Genomic DNA, 20,060 nt, shown 5'->3' on the forward strand with positions numbered 1-20,060 from the left:
TAATATAATAGCGAATGTCCGACACGAAAGACAATGACTCTTTTTTGTTTTTTTTTTATCAAATGTTTATCAATTGTTATGGTTATCGGTTTAATGGAATATAAGTTGATCTGCTACTGAGAGTTAAAAAGTGGATTTTATAATAAACGTCCCCTTGAAAAAAAAACATGTGTGGAGATATTTATGGTACAATCAGCCAAACGGCGTTGAGGTCTATTAATCGTAAGCAATCATATCAACATTCAATTTTATAAGATAAAATAAATTGCATACAATTAACGAATGATGCTCATATATATCTTATTAACGAATACGATTATATATTTAGCCGATCAAACAAAAAAGAAAACGAACGTTTTTTAGTTCAAAGGTAAACAGAGTAGCAGTATTAAATAAAATTGACATTTCGATCGAAATAATGTTTTGATTTGTTTGAAGGTTGCAAGATCTGTATTGAATTAATAATGTTCAATAATCGAGCAGTCCTCGCACAAGCGAGATGATTCCAGATATATCTTCGATCTTACGCTATTCGCCTCAGATTATTTCATCGACATTCAATGTTTTATTTCATTTCTTTCAAGAAAATGTCACTAAGAAAAAATGTCTGGCCTAAATTATACTTTTCTCAGTTAATATTTTCTCAATGTAATTATTGTTCGTTTTTATTTGCGAATTATATTTCTTGTATGTACATTTCTGTACTAGTTTAAGTAAGTGAACTATGCATATATTACCTTTTTTCATAAAAAAGGTAATACATTAAGAAAAAAAAAAAAAATTTAAATATTAGTTTCTACAATAAGATTAAAAAGTTATTTTTGACTTGTCTGTTAAAAATATTTCAAGCTCAGGTCAAAAAACATTGATAAATAAGTCATTAAAATTCTAAAGCGCTTTCATCTTTCAAGACTACTTGAATAAAGAATTTTTTTATATTGATTTTATAAAATCTGTCAAGTATATTGAATACAAATAAAACCATTTTTAATATTTTAGGTTTATAACGGACGATTATAAATCTACAACATAAAACAGTGTTTTTTTTTTATTGAATAAGTATGTGGTCAAAAATCTAACATTATTATTATACTGCTATCAGATTAAAATGTTGGAAAAGAGTAACTACTGAGTTTCTTGCCGGTTCTTCTCGTTAGCATCTACATTCCGGACCGGTGGTAGCTTCACTTAATATAGTTTGTAAAATGACGATTCAAAAGTGGTCTTAAAAGCCTCCAAAAATTTTTGATTGATTGACTTAGATTAATAAACTAACTCCTAAAATGAGACGCTGTTTTTCTGTAGTAGTCACACTGTATTCCGTTGTATATACACACGTATATATACAACGGTATATATATATAGTACAGGAGTATGCAGTTTTACATAATGAAGAAAAAAGAAATAATTTCGTAACTTACCGTGAAATGTTGAAAACTGGCTTTAGGTATCGCGCTTTTAATATTTGTCGTTTATTTCTGACAATGTAGCAAAAAAAAAAAATTTAAAAATGTATAAGAAATAATAATTGACAATTTATACCCTATCAACGTTCCCTAGTAACGATAATTGAAAAGCTAAAACATCGGATAAATTACGAATTTTGAATTATTGTATTTTTCCTATTTTGTCTATTAGTCGGTTAAAAATATTTGTATTAATATTCATTACATTTTATATTTACTTACGATTAGTTTAATAAATCAATCCCTTGGTCCAGCGGCAGATGTAAAGTGAATAACATATCTTTAACAAATTAATATCTTCAGATATACACATATGCAGATTTTCTTACGTATATACATAATTATATGCGTTTATATTACTTAATGCCTGTAATTACACAGGTTAACTCGTTATATCCATTGGGACATTATGCTGTTTGGTGGTTAATAGTTTAGGGGTCAGCGTAAAAGAGCCTATACAAAATCGTACTAGCTTCGGTGAAATTGTCCTTTACAATTTAAACTTGCAATTGTGCGCGCTACACGACTTTAATGTCTCGTTTTTTAATTCCTTTCCTTTTTCGACTGTATTTTTTCTTTTGTTTGACTCTACGTGTCTCTGTCTCTTATTTTAAACTTTTTGCCATTGTTAATTCCATCATACTCAAACTCAAACTCCTTTCAATATAGAAGCATTACACTTATGTACTTAAACTTTTGTCAAATTAAACACTACCACCGGTTCGGAAAAGAAAATACTCAACCTGAGAAGAACCGTCGAAAGTAACTCAGCGGGTCTTATTTTTTGTTAATTTTATTATTTACATATATTCAACATGAAAAGAAATAGCACCTCGGGTGATATGGAAGAGATTTCTTATAAGTATGGCTTTAAACTTTGTTTCCGTGTGGCATCATTATTTTTATATATTTAGATTTGTGTATCTAATTGAACTTCTACTAAACGATGGGACTGATTTCGATGCTTAGATTGGGTAGATTATTTAAACTACATACTTATTCGCAAGCTAGATATGTATATAGCGGGATCTGAATACTAATGGGTGAATCGGTGGACAGGTGCCAAGATATTTAAAGGGCGTACGACAGGTGATTTGGTGGAAACAAAGGTTGTACCCACAAATTATATGCATGTGTTTGTTAAAAAACGCTTGGATTGAAGTATGAGTGATTGGTATAGGTATACTGTTTCTGGTGCAAGTTTGGGTGTGGATAATATTTCATGTGGAGTTCAGGAGGAAGCCTTTGCACAGCAATGTCTCGTTATCAGGCTTGTTGTTTATAAATAATTTGTTTATAAATATATTATTACATCGTAAAAAAGGGGAGACGAAATTATACATAAAGCGGGACCAAATTGGATGCAATTTGTAAAGTTGGGAGAGGATTGGCACAATTTGGGGGAGGCCTTTACCTGCAAAAGAGTTCTTGCAGACTAACTTTATTAGAAAAAAAAATGAATTAACAATACTTACATTAAATAGTATAAATATTAATATAAAGGGTTAAGAACTTTAAATAATAACTACTAACTATACTAACTACTAATACTCGAATGTTCTGTGAGAAATACAGCCATTTTTATTTCCTTTATTTATTTATATTATATTATAACGAAGCAAGCAACGGGTAAATGTATGTATATTTTTTTACGTATACTTTTATTAAATAGATAAAACCTTATTTATTATAGTTATGATAACTCACAATAATTATATTTAAAGGAGTGCGTTTATGTATGTCACAAAAATATGTGTTTTTAATACCTTTTAGTAAAACATTGTTATAAGTTTAACAATGGAAAAGTGGAGTCCATCAGTCTCGCACCGGACGCCGGTAGTCTTGATAATTGAGTACTTCCTGTAATATAAGTTATGGAAATTGACTAAAGTGGTAAGAAATTTAAGAAAAAAATATAAAGCAAATTTAAGCTTTTATTACTTCACAGTCGTTTCTTTATATAATTTATTAAAAGATAACATTCAACGTATTCACGACGTTGCTTACGTATATTTATATATAAAACCAAACAAATGACAAATATTCGACTCCAAATACACCTAATCTAATTGCAATTTTTTTAAAATTCTAATTATATAGTATACCTACCGTCTTTTTGCCAAATCAATCAAATACATCGGCTGATCTAGCTCAACATTAGACGTATGAGTAGTGATTATAAACCGCTGCTAAGAGAAATATTATTATAGCGGAGCGTGAGAAGAAAAAAAAAAGTTGGAAAGTGTATCAGGGATTGTAAATGAATCAGCAATCTCTTTTGATCCATCTACGAGCAGGAGAGTTATTCTGTAAGAAGAGAGTTAAAACTCGTCGCAGAATACGAGTATGATACGCGTCATTGAATATAATTATCAAAAATTTATAGGATACACGTATCAAAATGACTTATCATCGCACGTCGGTTAGCATTTCACGGGTGAAATACGAAGTGAATTCTTACAGAATCGCACTATAGGTGACCGAACGTACCCGGACAATGAAACATGGGAATAAATATATCACCTAATATCCACAAATATCCTCTTACTTGGTGGTGGTGGTGACTCATCTAGCACGAGGGCTACCATCACACTCAGATGTTCTACTGCCAAACAGCAGTAACTGGTATTATTTTGTTCCGGTTTGACTACAGGCACTAAAGGTATAACACCTTAACACCCAAGGTCGGTGGAGCGCTGGCTGTGTATGGAATGGAATTCATATTTCTTACTACGTCTATAACTAGTGATGACCACTTATCTCAAGAACCATTTGACCGTCAGCCTATATTATACATTATATTATTTAAAAAAAAAACCTCTGAACACGGTGTATGATCTTCTCTATAAAGCTCATATTTTATTTAAGTTTTCAACAAAGGCAATCAAGGAGGTAATTAGTTCTATTTACTCAGATGAAATCATATAGCTCTGCTAGAATAGGAAGTCGAATACTTATTAAAAATAAAGCGCTACAAAAAATTCTCATTGATTAAGAAAAACCAATCGGGCTAATGGCTTTTATTAACCAAATCCGAGGCTGCAACATAATTTAATGTAATTACATTCTAGCAATTATATGATATGCCTTATGTTAAGATGAATTTTAATATATGCTCGAAGCAAATTATAATAAATGGGAAATATTGAAATGTCTGGACTCTATCAAGATGATTTAGCTACAATAATTGTGCTATGAACAAAGCTCAATACGTACTACCGCTGCGAAACAATTAGTTTATCCTATATTTGATCACCGCTCGTTGTCAAACTCAGGAATCGATTGTAGTTTCGAGTGTTGACTGGTGTGTATTTGTAGTCAGTTGAAGGAGAGAATAAATTTAGCAGACAGACATCAAAATTCTAGTAATCTGTTTTCTCTGTCTATTCTATATTATATTCTATTCCAATCTAGGAGATAATAAAGATAAACAGACCGTACATTTTCATATTTCATGCAATTTGTTTATAGCTTTGTTATTTTATGCACTACAGACAGTTGTTGATTAATACTTATATATCTTTAGATATAATACAACTCTATTCCACTTCGCCACTTGCTACTACTTTATTTTAGTACCCACATTTATTTGCAATATTCCTCCGTTTGGTTAGGTTAGACTATAGGTGCAACTGTGAAGTAAAGTTGTTAAGCGCAATACTTTGTCAAAGTGATCTTATCTCTTGACCAATTTTTTATAGTAACAATGTATCCAGCTAGTTCCCATTAGGTTTTAATATTCCTTTCGTGTTGTTATTATAACTGAATTTTCTTTAAATAAAAATCACATTATTGATATGTTAGAATTGTTTTGTTTTAAATCTTAAAATATATTGGGCTGTAAATAAATGCATTTAATTGATAAAATTCATAGAAATGAATTATAAAATTGGTATTGAAGGTTTTTATGCTCAGTTCAATATTATGAATGAATCGTTTGAACGATTGAAAAAACTGTAATCGTCCTCATGCCTTGACAGAGATGAGAAATATGCTATGTACGGACTTGGCATAGCAAAAGAAAGAATGGTCGATACTTTAGACGGTGTAAAAAGCAAGAAATGATAAATATACAGGCAAAGCTATGAATCTACAGATAATTTAATTATTTTTTCTAAAAAAATCAGAAATACAGATAATTTAGGATGTAAAAATAAAACAAATTAGAATCGGTAAAATTATTTTTATTTATAACTTATAGACATATTATTAGATGAAATTAGGTGGGCAAGTATTCATTGATTGTATTTTTTAGTAATTAATATATACATATATATTAATTATGTATGTAAAACTAGAATATATTTACAGTTCGATGAATTAGCTTGTCCGATTATATCTATGGCAGCCATTATCATGTACGAGGACGATTTAATGTTTCTAAGGTAATTTTTAATCGGCCTGACCTTGGATTCGAACCCAACATAACTTATATATATATATATTGATTACTCAAAGCTAACCATTACACGAACGACCCAGTAAATAAGATATAATAATAGGTTTTTGTACGAACGACGATCGTCACGCAATTTCCTCTGATGTCTTATTACGTAGAACGTCACGTATTAACTAAATTTTCTTAATAACGTGTCGTTCGATTAATATAAAGATATATTTAATTAAGACATAGTATTATATATGATGATGAAATGAATCGTTCCAAAATCAAAGTACTTAATATATTAAGATACCGTAGATTATATACGACTCGTAAGGATAACTCACTGTTAGAATTTATATCATGGTTTTCCGTCATAAAATTCAATATAAAAATAAATAAAGTCAACGTCAATACCCATTCATTGTTAAGCTTCCACTTTGTTCTTCTTCTACGGAACTCATTTTCTCTTTATTTGATAAATGCAGATTCCAGGAAAGCTATAATCTATACTGATGAGACTAAAAATTGCATTATTGCTTACTTTAAGACAATTTTATTTAAAATAACTATTTCTTAATTAAAGCAAGGTTAGCATTACGCTTTTTGTTTATATAGAGATAATATCAGCAACATAAGATCGCAAAGACCCTTGAAATATAAATAAAGGTCATTTATATTTATCAACAATAAAAAATATCCTAAAATGTTTCCAATGGATCACTTATTTTTGGTACAGATCCAGATTATGTAATTCTATTAATATGATCTTGTCGACTTAAGTATACAAAGAAATGAGATCAAAATCATCTTGAAAATACTAATATTATTATAGAATATTGATAAAAGCGTTTCGTGTATACAGCATCAAAAGCTTTAGATATTTATCTAAATACGCAAATACGATATAATACGATATAAAAACGACAAAACTTGTCGTATCTCTCTGATATGTTTTAATAAATTAGGTCGCAGCTACAGATTAAATAACGATTAAAGGAAGATATTGTTTCTGTAGAAGTATTCTGTAAGAAGAAACTCGAAACTAATCGCAGAACGCGAGAAATATCATACTATGATATGTGTATCAAAATTACGTATCACTTTGAGTCGGTTATCAAAATTACACGAGTGAGATACGAAGTGAATTATAACAGAATCGTACTGTTTATGTTGTTTTATGAAATATTATATAAATAGCTGATTTATTAAAAAACATTACAAATACCTTTGTCGTTTTAGTTAACAACATTTATTCAGTCTTCAACAAAGACTATTAATAATATTCCATGTCCTATTTATGTATATCGGATATCGTTTTATAGTATTTTATAAAATTATATCTTCTTTTATATGCCAGCAAGCTCTCGGTCACCTAATTCGATTTAAATTTATTTAAAATAACATTTTTATAAAAAAGACGTTTATATTTTTAATATGTTATTCAATTTATAAAATAATATCTCGATCCCGCGTATCAGCGTATTTTCATAGAAATTTACTTTTAAGCAATTATATAACATGCTGTTTATTTATTTCCAAAAATAGCTTTTTTTTCAATTGAATTCTGTCTTTCCACGGAAATCTTTTAGTTAAAGTTGTCAATAACATTATTTTCCAAATTTATACTTCATATATTTTACAATTACAATACACGTAGAATTGAACTGGTTGAATATTTTGATCGGCTCTTGATATTTGGGTAAATTAAATGAATCTGAATTGAATAAAATAAATCAATTCCTGTTAAAATATCTTCCATTATCCATAATTGAAGTCTTCCCTGCGTGTTCGGAAAGTGGGCAGCACCGCGCTTCGTTTCCGACGGCTCTCTTGATATAACTTAATTGAGTGCTTCCATTAATATAAGAGCCCTCCATTATGACCTAACTACAGGTAATATGAAACAAAATTTGTATATGCCATGCACAATCTCTTCATATTTTAAAAATCAAGACAAATATATAACTCGCTGTATTATTACGTTGTGATTATCTGTGGTCACTTTATTAGTTGTTATTATTATAGTAGTTTTTGTTTATTATTATTATACGATATATTATCTTTGTATATGTTGTACTAATCTTTGTATATAGTTTCTTGGTGGTAGGGCTTTGTGCAAGTCCGTCTGGGTAGGTACCACCCAGTCTTCAGATATTTTACCGCCAAGTAACAGTACTCTGTATTGTTGTGATCCGGTTTGAAGGGTGAGTGAGCCAGTGTAACTACAGGCACAAGGGACATAACATATTAGTTCTTAAGGTTGTTGACACATTGGCGATGAAATGAATGTTTAATATTACTTACAGCGCCATTATTTTATTTTTAATTTAGCTTATTTTATTTTTAATTATTAAGAACCAAATGACGTATAAGATATTCGGTTGTTTTTTTAGTTTAACAAATTATTAGTTATTCACGAATTTTTCACTGACACAATGATTTATGCAAGTATAAATACATAGTTATTACAATATATTTGTTCTCTTATTCTATAAAACGCAAAAAATCAGCGTTATTTCTTCAAACACTTCTTAATCTCTGTACAACTATAGATTCTAATGTAAATTAAGCGGTTATTTTTATTAAAAACGTCTGCCTGCCCCGACTTCTTCTGGGTGAAATAAGAATTTTCTTTACTTCCCGATAGCAGCGCTACCTATCAGACTCAATCTAAGCTACCCAAAAGGACTCAAATACACACAAAAAATGGATATGGGTCCTAGTGTGTAGGAGGAGTTCAGGTACATATACACGTTCATATTTATCAATGCGACAAATATTTAAATTTCATTTATTCAAACAGTGAAAACGATTAAAAAAAATAACTTCAAATTAATTTTAGTTATATATTTACCATTTCCCATTAACAAGCAAGAATATTATCGTTTTCTTCTATTATTGTATCCCTTGTTATGCTGCTACAGAATTTGCTGAAAAATGCCTAACATTCCATTATTTTTGTTAGGGGCCGTCGCATTTGCTGACTCTGTGACGTTGGCTAATCCGGCACTGCACCTTGAGTGTGGTGATAAATACTTTATCTTATAAGCGGAATACACTTTGTAGTCATGTCAAGTTAAAAATCTTATTAGAACCATTAGATCATCGACGTCATATAGAAGAAGGTCATTTAGAAGAAGGCAGGACGGGTCGAACACGATTCGTTATTTTAAAATGATAAAAGGAAATAGCCAAGATGCGATCATACTTCATGACTCGTTTGGAATATGCCAAGAAGTCTTAACTGAATTATTATACATCCGTATTGTATTCACAAAAAACTGAACGTTTGCAAAATAGGACAGTATTTTAACATTAAAGCCGTTGCAGTCGGTACAATGTTCTTAAATCATGTTCTTTAATTAAAACTTTTTGAGCGCAAAATATGTGCTAACTTTTACATGTTTTCGGGCTACTTTTACTGCATTCAATCTTTCGAAGTTTTGACTGTACACATACGTTACTCTTTTCCATCCATCAATGTTAGAGCAAAACATTTTCCGGATATTTTTGGGGAACAATTTTTTTTGAATATGAAAAGTTACATATAAATAATATGTAAATAAATTTTGATTAATACGTATAATACAAAATGTAGAAAAAAATACCGTTGATATTATGTATGTATGTAGAAGCTTATCTATGATTAATGTACTGTTAAACATATTACATGTATAATTCAAGTGTATCAGATATATTATACGACAAAATATAAATATCGTTAAATGAACATGCCAACGGAATATGCGAGAGTACTTTCTTATAAAGTAATTTATTTATCTATTACAGGTTATTAAAAAGCTTTTGGTTATTTGTGAAGCCATTATCTTCAAATCTATATTAATCCTTACTACTTAACTTTTTTTTTAACCGCCAGACAATTTATTTTTGTTAGATATTTACAAAAGAATTATTACATTACATTAAGGGCTCAACTATATACGAATAAAAATTAAAAATAATTTCTACAGCAGCATGTCCCCGTTGTATCGCAATTCCGATTATCTAAGAAGAATATGGACCATTCTTCTTGTCGCTGTTAATTAGGCGAGGTGTTATGCTTTTAATTGAGGTTTTTGCACTTTTACTGTAAGGGCCAAAGGTTCAACTATCAATATACATTCAAATTGTCTTTTACAACGTATAATTCGAATGAATACTTTAGTAGATATTATCGATTTACGTGAAAAATATGGTACAAATTAGGTGGTCGGATAGACTGGCTGTAAAAATTAAATTTTGATCTTTTAATTTGAAGTTATGGAGTGGAAATTTTGATCAATGTGTCATAATAGAATTGCGACTCTTAACGATTTTGATATTTCTGACATTTCTTACGTATAACATAGTTATATAATTATGTTGCTTATAAAAAACCTTATAAAAACACACCAATTCATTTTTTTTTCTTGCTGAGCGTACTTTTTTTTTTCTTTACTAATAAATTTCACCCATACAAAACCGCGGAAAATCGCTTGTATTGAATAGATATTAATTTATTAATTGTAAACAACAATTGTAGAAAAACCCTTTGCGAGTTTCTTCCCCGTTCGCCCGTTTTTTTCAGGTCTAAAGGTAGATTTTTGTTAATCGATTAGCAAACACTCATATAATATTGGATAAAGATTTTGATTTATTAAAGCGGACTTACATATTTGTGTAAATTTTGTGTTAAATAATATGTACTCAAACTCGAGCACCGAACATAATGAACTTTGTACATTATCGGTGTCGAACAAGTTGTTGATGGTTGAGCTTGTTACTCTGTGGGAGTGTGGAGGACGAAGTGTTTGCTGTCATGTTAACATATTGTAACCGCAGTTTCTATTGACGTTTGTTATGAGCAATGAACTTATATTAACACGAATTAATAAATACTTCATAAAGCCTCATGCATAAAATTGTAATAGTAGTTACTTGTTGTTTGTTTATGTAAGGAGTTAAGCCCAATGTTTTAATTTTTAAATAATATTATTTAAGATTTAAATTAAATGAAACGTCTTTAAACGTTTTTATTTACTAGATATATTATAAGACTTCAGATTCTGACATTCTAGGTTCAAACTCTTGCATTGTTCTGTACAAATCAATAGCAGGACAGTTTCTCCAAAAGTACGTAAAACCGTTGGTGTCATGCATCTCATTAATTACTTTTGTAATGTTTTTCGCTCTGTTAACTTTACGAATAGAATATACGATTTTATGGTCATAACTAAATGCCGTTAAAGGTAATTGAATAAAAAACAATCTAGGACCTGTAGTATTTCATATTCAAATATACTCTTTTGTGTTGTGCACAAGTTGTTTGTGCAAACACCGGGGGGTGTTATATGTTTGCACAAACAACTTGTATTTCAATTAATCACATATCACGAGAGTGTGGTATTGCAATCTTGCTGATTCGGAACTGTTACTGATATTTGATAGTCAGATATTTTCAGTCAGACTGAAAATATCTGACTCAAGATATATGAGCTACGGATTTTTAGCTCTGTAAGCTAACAACGAACCAATGATGTTGTCAGATATTCTTTACAGCAATGTAACAATATAATCATGAGTCTGTTCCTTTTATTCAGACAGAATACTAAACTAATTGTACCGAAATATTCCTGAAGTTCCTTCAACTTGGAGTTTTTCATTGTGTTTGTAATTAGTTCTTGAATTTTTGGATTAAAATGACGTAGTAGTAGTACTCCACGTTACACTTTTGATAAACTTTAGTGCTTCCGCACAGAAATGGGTTGATTAAAATTTATTAAAAAAATGTTTTGTACAAACATTTTTTGACCTATATATGCTTTGCGAAAGTGAATCACTGATTAATTTAATCCTTTTTAAATTATATTTTTCGCAAAAGAAACAATTGTTATAACACTTAATTAAATATATATTATACAGAACAAAATAACGAGAGTGGTGGTAAGTGTGCTAGCAGTATTTTCCCGTTAAATTGCAACTCCGATACTTTTGGGTGGAAAAATAAATTATGTAAATTGCAAAATAGCTGTCTACATTAAAGTTATCAGTTTTTTTTATTGCCGTCGCAAGTTCGGAAGTATCGCATATAAAATGTAAAGTTTTTTTTTAATTTGCGTTTAGTTTGTGATTGATGTTACAAACAGTTTATAAACTATTTTAAGAAATATTCAACTTTATTATTTTTTGCGAGGGCACGTTTTAACTCAAAGGCTGAAAAATAATGTCTGGCCAGGGCTTAATTGATAGAAAAAAATGCCTTTAACAACTATCAAGATTCACACAGCCCACGTCTAAGTCAATATTACCTTTCTGGGACAAGTTAATGGATTCTATAATAAAACTCCGCAGATATTTATAACTTGGTCTATTAATACATTTAAATCTTATATTAAGAATTTATCACTTATTACACCATACTAGAGTGAAAAGACAATAAAACGATTGGAGGTAGCAATTGTTAATTTTCATATCATCATCATCAGCAGCCCACACTTGTCCCTTGCTGGACATAGGCCTCTCCAATTGCACGCCACTGTGATCTCTTTTCGGCTACTCGCATCCAGCTCCTGCCAGACGTCTTACACTGTGTTTGCCGAGACGTCTCCACTCTAGAACACGTTTTCCTCAACGGTTACCGGTTCTACGACAAATATGGCCGGCCCACTGCCACTTGAGTTTACTAATCCGGTGGGCTATGTATAGGGTTTTCCATTAAGGGCGCTTGATCTTTGAAATGCAAAAAAAAATACATGTAGGAGAGATATTTGCGAATTTTTTTTTTTATTTGGAAGGTCTATCGACCCCATTATGTATGGAATATGACATCATTCAAATGACCGCCACGGCTTCGGTTGGTGGCGCGAACACGAAAGGTCCAATTTTCGATGACTCTGGCGCACAAATCGGGCTGTATTTGATCGATGGCGTGGCGTATGTTGACTTTGAGGGCATCGGTGGTTTGCGGCTTGTTGGCATAGACCTACGACTTAAGAAAACCCCACAAGAAAAAGTCCAGCGGGGTCAAATCGCACGATCTCGGTGGCCAGTTCACGTCGCCTCCGCGCGAGATGACCATGTCCAGAAATTGCTCGTGCAGAACTTCCATCGTAGCGTGTGCTGTGTGGCACGTAGCGCCGTCCTGTTGAAACCACATGTTGTCCAGATCCATATTCTCGATTTCAGGCCAAAAGAAGTTGGTTATCATCGACCGGTATCGCTCACCATTGACGGTGACGGCCACACCATTATCGTTTTCGAAAAAATACGGACCAATCACGCCTCCGGCCCAAAATCCGCACCAAACAGTCACTTTCTGCGGGTGCATTGCCACTTGGTGAACCTCGTGTGGATTGGTCTCGTCCCAAATACGGCAATTTTGCTTGTTGACATAGCCATTCATCCAAAAATGCGCCTCGTCGCTGAAGATTTTTTTTTTGCCAAAATCGGCGTCAACTTCCAACTGCTCTAATGCCCAGTCAGCGAACACACGGCGCTGTCTATGGTCATTAACCTTGAGCTCTTGGGTCAGCTGGATCTTGTACGGGTGCAGGCTCAAGTCACAACGCAAAATTCGCCAAGTTGTCGTCTGCGAAAGGCCGAGTTCCTGTGCGCGACGCGGAAATGACTGCCGCGGGTTTTCGAGGACACTGTCGCGCACAGCGGCGATATTCTCGGCAGATCTCGCGTTACGTTGACGCACGGGAACCGGCTGATTGTTAACTGACCCGGTTGACTCGAATTTGTCCACCAATCGACGGATAGTCGACTCGGCAGGACGATCATCGCGACCGTAAAACGGGCGAAGTGCGCGGAACGTTGCTCGAACTGAAGACCCATTTTCATAAAACAATTTTATGATTTGCACGTGCTGCTCGACACTGTAACCTGCCATGGTGGTTTGGGAGGACGGAATGAATATAACACACTGCATTTGACAGCTGTCACTCAAACAACATGGCCGCAATCAGCTGTCAAAGTTCAAGCGTCCCTATTGGAAAACCCCTTAGATGACTTTGGTTCTCTGACGGATCACCCCATTTCTGATGCGAATCCTCAGAGAAACGCCGATCATAATCCTTTCCATAGCACGCTGAGCGACTTTAAACTGGTGGACCAGCATAGTCGTGAGTGTGCACGTTTCGGCTCCGTATGTCATGACTGGTAGAACGCACTGGCTGAAGACTTTCGTCTTAAGGCACTGTGGGATCGACGATGTAAAAATTACGTTGCTTCCCAAATGCTGCCCAACCTAGCTGAGTTCTTCTATTCACCTCGTCCTCAAAGTTGTTTCTACCTAATCGCAAGGTTTGCCCGAGGTAGACATATTTTTGAACAACTTCGAGGACAGTACCGTGTATCGCAATCGATTCCGGTAGAATGTTCATTGATCATGACCTTGGTTTTATCCAAGTTCATCCGTAGGCCGATGCGCATAGAAGAATCAGCCAGCTCATTCAGAATTTGTTGTAGGTCCTGTAGCGTTTTTGCCATGATGACGCGTCCTTTCCAGTTCCGCGTCTTGAACATATCCTCCATTGCATTAGTAAAAAATTATCCCCTTGTCTCACTGCTCGATGCAATGGTATGGAATTCGTTTTCTGGTTCTGTAATTGGATGGACATGGTGGCGGCTTCGTAGAGACAATTTTCATATTGAATTTATAAATTAGGAATGTGACGTGTCGTGGTAAATACTAAATAACCGATACAAAAGAATAATTTAACAACTATTATATAAATGTCAAGAAATAAAATTGTTATTAAAAATCCCATGTAAATGAAAACAATAACAAAAACTAATTATAAATGTAGTTATATTAAAGTTAATATAATAGAAAAAGACAGAGAGATACAGAAAGAGAGGATTGCGTGGAGGCATAGTGCTTTTTCTTACGTGACGATTTCTGCAGATCACTCTACTGTAAGACGCGTAAAAGAACTTCGTTCCCATAATAAGGTTGACTATGTAATGTTATTAGTTATTAATACAAAGTACTTCATATGTAATAGCTTATTTCAAAATAATTCTATCGTTTATAATATGTTTCAATATTGGGTAATTACAAGACTACTTGACTAAATTATCTTTTTACATTACATTAGCAGCATGTAAATTTTTCATTGCTGGGCTAAGGCCTCCTCTCCCTTTGAGGAGAAGGCTTGGAGCATATTCCACCACGCTGCTCCAATGCGGACTGGTGGAATACACATGTGGCAGAATTTCGTTGAAATTAGACACATGCAGGTTTCCTCACGATGTTTTTCTTCACCGCCGAGCACGAGATGAATTATAAACACACATTATAAATTAAGCACATGATAATTCAGTGGTGCCTGCCTGGGCTTGAACCCGAAATCATCGGTTAAGATGCACGCGTTCTAACCACTGGGCCATCTCGGCTTCTACAGTATCTATTGATTTGTAATCACTATATATACAACCAATTTTAATCATAGGGGTTCAGATAAACTATTTTGACCTTGAATTGACGTGATATCATTGGTCGAAATCTTGTTGTATTCAAAATATATTCGTTTAAAAAATCAGTTTGAAGTTGTTATTAGCAGTTTGAAATTAATTTAAAGTGGATATAAATAGTCAAGCGTAATATTATGGATATTAATCCATAATAATTGTGAAATATATTATATCCATAAGAACTCATTTAATAATTTATATAGCAGAGCTATTATTAAAATTGAAATGTGTAAATTTAAGAATTGTTTATCTTTACTCTTTCTTCGGTTGGAATACAGAGGTAAGATAAAAGTTATGTTTTTATTTAAACAACTTTTATTTCCATTATTATATTACTTCTTTTTTTTAATATTAATATTAATAGTATAGCAAAAAAATTGACTCGGCTTCCATCTGATTGCCAGTGTCATACTGTTCGTGGATTAGAGGGAGATTGAGAAAATACAATAAGCAGTAAATGTATGGAAACAAATCAATTGCGACAATACAAATAATAATCAACAATCAATTAAATATATTCTGTTATAATTAAAACGATACATAAATATTTTATAGTTAAAATATTTTTCGCACTGAAATTGTTGTGTTAAGTGACGTGAATTGCCACGAATTATATCGTATCATTGTGAAATAAACATTAAATTCTCAAACAAAATCGTATTATATATATATATATATATATATATATATATATATATATATATATATATATATATATATATATAATACGATATATATATATATATATATATATATATATATATAATACGATTATATATTTGTAATAACGAGATGGAACACCATCAGTTCGCAACAAATAATTTTGTTATAATATTGTTGTTTTAATGCATACTTATATAATGAAATTCCCTATAAGTAGTTCAGTATACTAGTCATTAAACCCTATAGTAATTATTAACATCAAGTCCTTAAATTTATACAAATATAAATTAAAAAAGTTACTATACAAATCATGATCGCGTGGAATGGTGGCAAGAATGCTAGCAGCATTTCCCCGTTGAATCGTAATTCCGATCCTCTGGGCAAAAAACGAACCAGCCATCCTATCACCAGTGGAAGCAATAAGGCGAGGTTAACACCTACTATAAAGTATAACTACTTTTAATGAAGCTTTTTACACTACTACTTCAAGGTCAATATGTTTCAACACCAAATAGGACAAAAACATAATTTGGAATTAGACATTTTTATTTGGATCGTTTGTTCGCTTCAGCGTTTGTCCGCTCTAAAGATTGTTTTAATATTTCTCCTATAAGAGACGGGCCCACACTAAGACTCGTCCTCGTTCCTAGGGAACCAATGTCAGTTATAAGGTTAAAAAGGCGCTTTAGACAACAGATTACTGAATACGTTATGGTTATATATGTATATTCAATATATGTATATTCAATATAGCTTAGCCCATCAGTGGGACATTTACAATCTGTTATTTACTTTTACTTTGATTTTAAATAATATAAAATATGAAGAACTTTTAAAAGTAAATATTTAAAAAGGTTTGTTTTGAATAAACTCCCCGAAAAATTACTTTGAGCGCTACGTGACAAACTAATTGCTTTACGAAATATATGATGTATACTTGTAAGTTTTCAATCTTGTACTTATACGAGTACATAATTATATTAACATGTAGTTGTATAAGTGCCTACAAATTACAGTAATATGTGAACTATTTCGTTACGATTCCACGAAATGATAAGAAATAATGAATGTTACCTAAGGAATCATTATTAAATTTACCTTATTACTCCTCATTATTTCCATTGTTATAGAGATAAGGTTATTAATTCGGTTAAATTATCATTGTAGTCATTTAGTATCGTTACCGATAACTGACATTTTTATTTAATTTAAGGATTATCGAAACTAAAATTAAAATGATTTCTAAAGTTAGATATAAAGTTGTGGTTGGAAAATAGAAATCCCGTTACATCTTTTCTTTAACCAGCTGTCTCCTTTAAAATTGGAATTTCATATGTAATATCTAAAATGTAATGAATTATACATATATAACTACTATTACTTATTTCATTTATTTATTTATTCGACTGGTCAAAGCAGGCTACTGATGTCAAATATTATTGAACTGACTCCAGCTATAAAATGTCTATTACAAATTAAGTGGAAGCTAATGAGGTCCGGCTTGATGTCTAAATTATTTGTCCTAATAATCTTATATAACGATCATTTAAAAACGTTTGTAAAAGCCTACTTAATAAAATGTAATTTATTTTATATTTACTTTTCATGGAACATTTTGTATTTAGTTGGTGAAAACCAACAGTAATCATTATTTTATGTCATACACAAAGCTCAGTCAGCAGTTTTAATGTTTCGAATTTAGAACGTTTATTTCACAGTAGTCGTGCAGTAACAATTTTTACAGTCAGACTGTTAAGATACTACAATAATAGTTTTTTTTGCATGATGGTTTTAACATAGCATAGACAGTAAACGAGAAAATCGTTGCCAGGTGACATTTCACATTACGAAATATCAAACAATCCTAGTTTTATTGAATCTGAATTATTATTTTTAACGATCGATAAATTACTGTGGATTAGTTTCCATCGAGTTTACCGTACCCCTGCACTAAATTATTATATTTGGAACACACAATCTGAACGCACCCGTAAACGTCAAACATGGCCGCCCGTTGAGCTTCATGTCATTGATTTTTATGAATTTAATATCGAAATATCTTGATTATAAGAATTTAGTGGATATACTTATATTGTCGATTAAAAAAATATTTTTTAACAATCTATAATTGTGGATAAGATTCGATCGGGTCTACCTTAGACCTGCACAAAATATTAATATAGATTAATATATATTTTAGAACAATAAATGTATTTAAAAAAATATATATTCGTAATCTGTAATCTTTTTGCCTTCCGTCTTTAATTTCTATTGGAAACAGTAATAACAAAACTATTTTATATTCGTTGGATTTAATTAATTTTTAAAGCCAGCTCGGTTTTATGCTTGTTTGAAATTAGTTTGTTGGCTGAACGAGTAAAGCCTTGTTGTAGTATGTGAGGAGTGACCTTTGGATAGTGGCGCTTGGAGACTCATTGGCGATACATTGCAGACTAAATCCAAATTCCACAGTTTGGAACATCAACGTAAAGTAACGTGCCTGTCGGTCGTCTACAGACTATCGCACCATGCTGTGGAATGTCCTTCGCGTCTGTGGTGCAATGTGGGTAGCAAGTCAAGAATGACAAGGCATTTAAGCAAGTTAATTCTATCTTAAACTACATGTTTATTGTGGGAACTTTCGATAGAAATTAAAAAGAAGATAGCCGTTTATGATATACACTCTAAAATTACTGAATAATTAATTGTAAATGCTTTATTAACAACAATTTATCTAAGAACTTATTTCACAATGATATTATTACCTGTATAAATCATGTTATATACAAGCTCGCGTATTATCTGATATATAATATAATGTTTGATATAAAAAATAAAAGGCTATCTGAACTGAAATTTCTTAAATATACCCTACAAACTGTTTTTTTATTAATGTCTTTATTTATAATACAAAACTATTCACTTACTACTTGCAGGAATTTTTATTTTAATTTTTATTAAAATATAAAACAATAGATTTTGTATCATAATATCTCAAACATGTCCTGAAAATTCAAATTCGATATTCTTTATTTTCTTCACTCCTGATGCCATTGGAATACACTATTTAGACTAGAAAGTGAATTTATATAATCAACTTTATCAAAAAATTAATACAGGTATACCAGGAGCCGAGTTGGTCATGTGGTTAGAAACCGTGGCCCTTAACCAATGATTGCGGGTTCAAACCCGGCCAAGCACTTCTGAATTTTCATGAGCTTACTTTCTGTTTATAATTCATTTCGATCTCATCTGTGAAGGAAAACATAGGAAATTTGCCGCATTGGAGCAGCGTGATCTAAAAACTTCAAACCTTCTCGTCAAAGGAAGATAAAGTCATAGGCCAGCATTGGCTGGAGGGCTTAGTGTGACATTTACAGGCTGTAACTATACATAAAACAGAATTATCGTTGGTAGCCTGGTCTTATTACAATTGCTAACAATTACCATTTAAAGTTCTCTAATGACGAGGATCTTTATTAAAACTTGCTGTACCTTCGTTCAAGTAGATTTGTTTAATGAGGCGTAGTTGTAGACGTTTCACTGATTTATATTCTTGGTCATTTAGTTGAGAGATTTGTATGATTAATATTATTAAAGATAGTTTTTTAACGGTTTTTAGTGTTTAAGTGACTAATAATTGGAAAGACACAAAAGTGCTGTTAATGATGTGAAAGTAACGTAAGAATATTGTATGTAGTTAACATAACGACTTCAATGATTCCCTAAAATCATTGAAGTATATGAATAATTATATGTATAGAATTTTTAAATATTAAAAGTACATTTTATATACTTATTAGTTGCCAGCTTAAAAAACTTAATTTAATTTATGTGTTTGTATGAATAAGTTATACACTTATAAGATAAATGGTCTCATTACTCCAAAATTTTCATGTGAGCATAACCTATAGCATGTGGTCTGATAAATTTTACCACAAACAATAAGCTACATGGTTTGGCAATTTTGATAAACTTGGTTAATCTTTTGTCCATACCCTAACTCTCTGAGTTTGTAGACGGTCAATTGTATCTTCGAGCCTTTGTATTCCAAAATTATTACAAGTGGTATGAATTTAATACTTATA

Source organism: Vanessa tameamea, chromosome 10 (genome assembly GCF_037043105.1).
Source record: "Vanessa tameamea isolate UH-Manoa-2023 chromosome 10, ilVanTame1 primary haplotype, whole genome shotgun sequence".
NCBI classification, from domain to species: Eukaryota; Metazoa; Arthropoda; class Insecta; order Lepidoptera; family Nymphalidae; genus Vanessa; species Vanessa tameamea.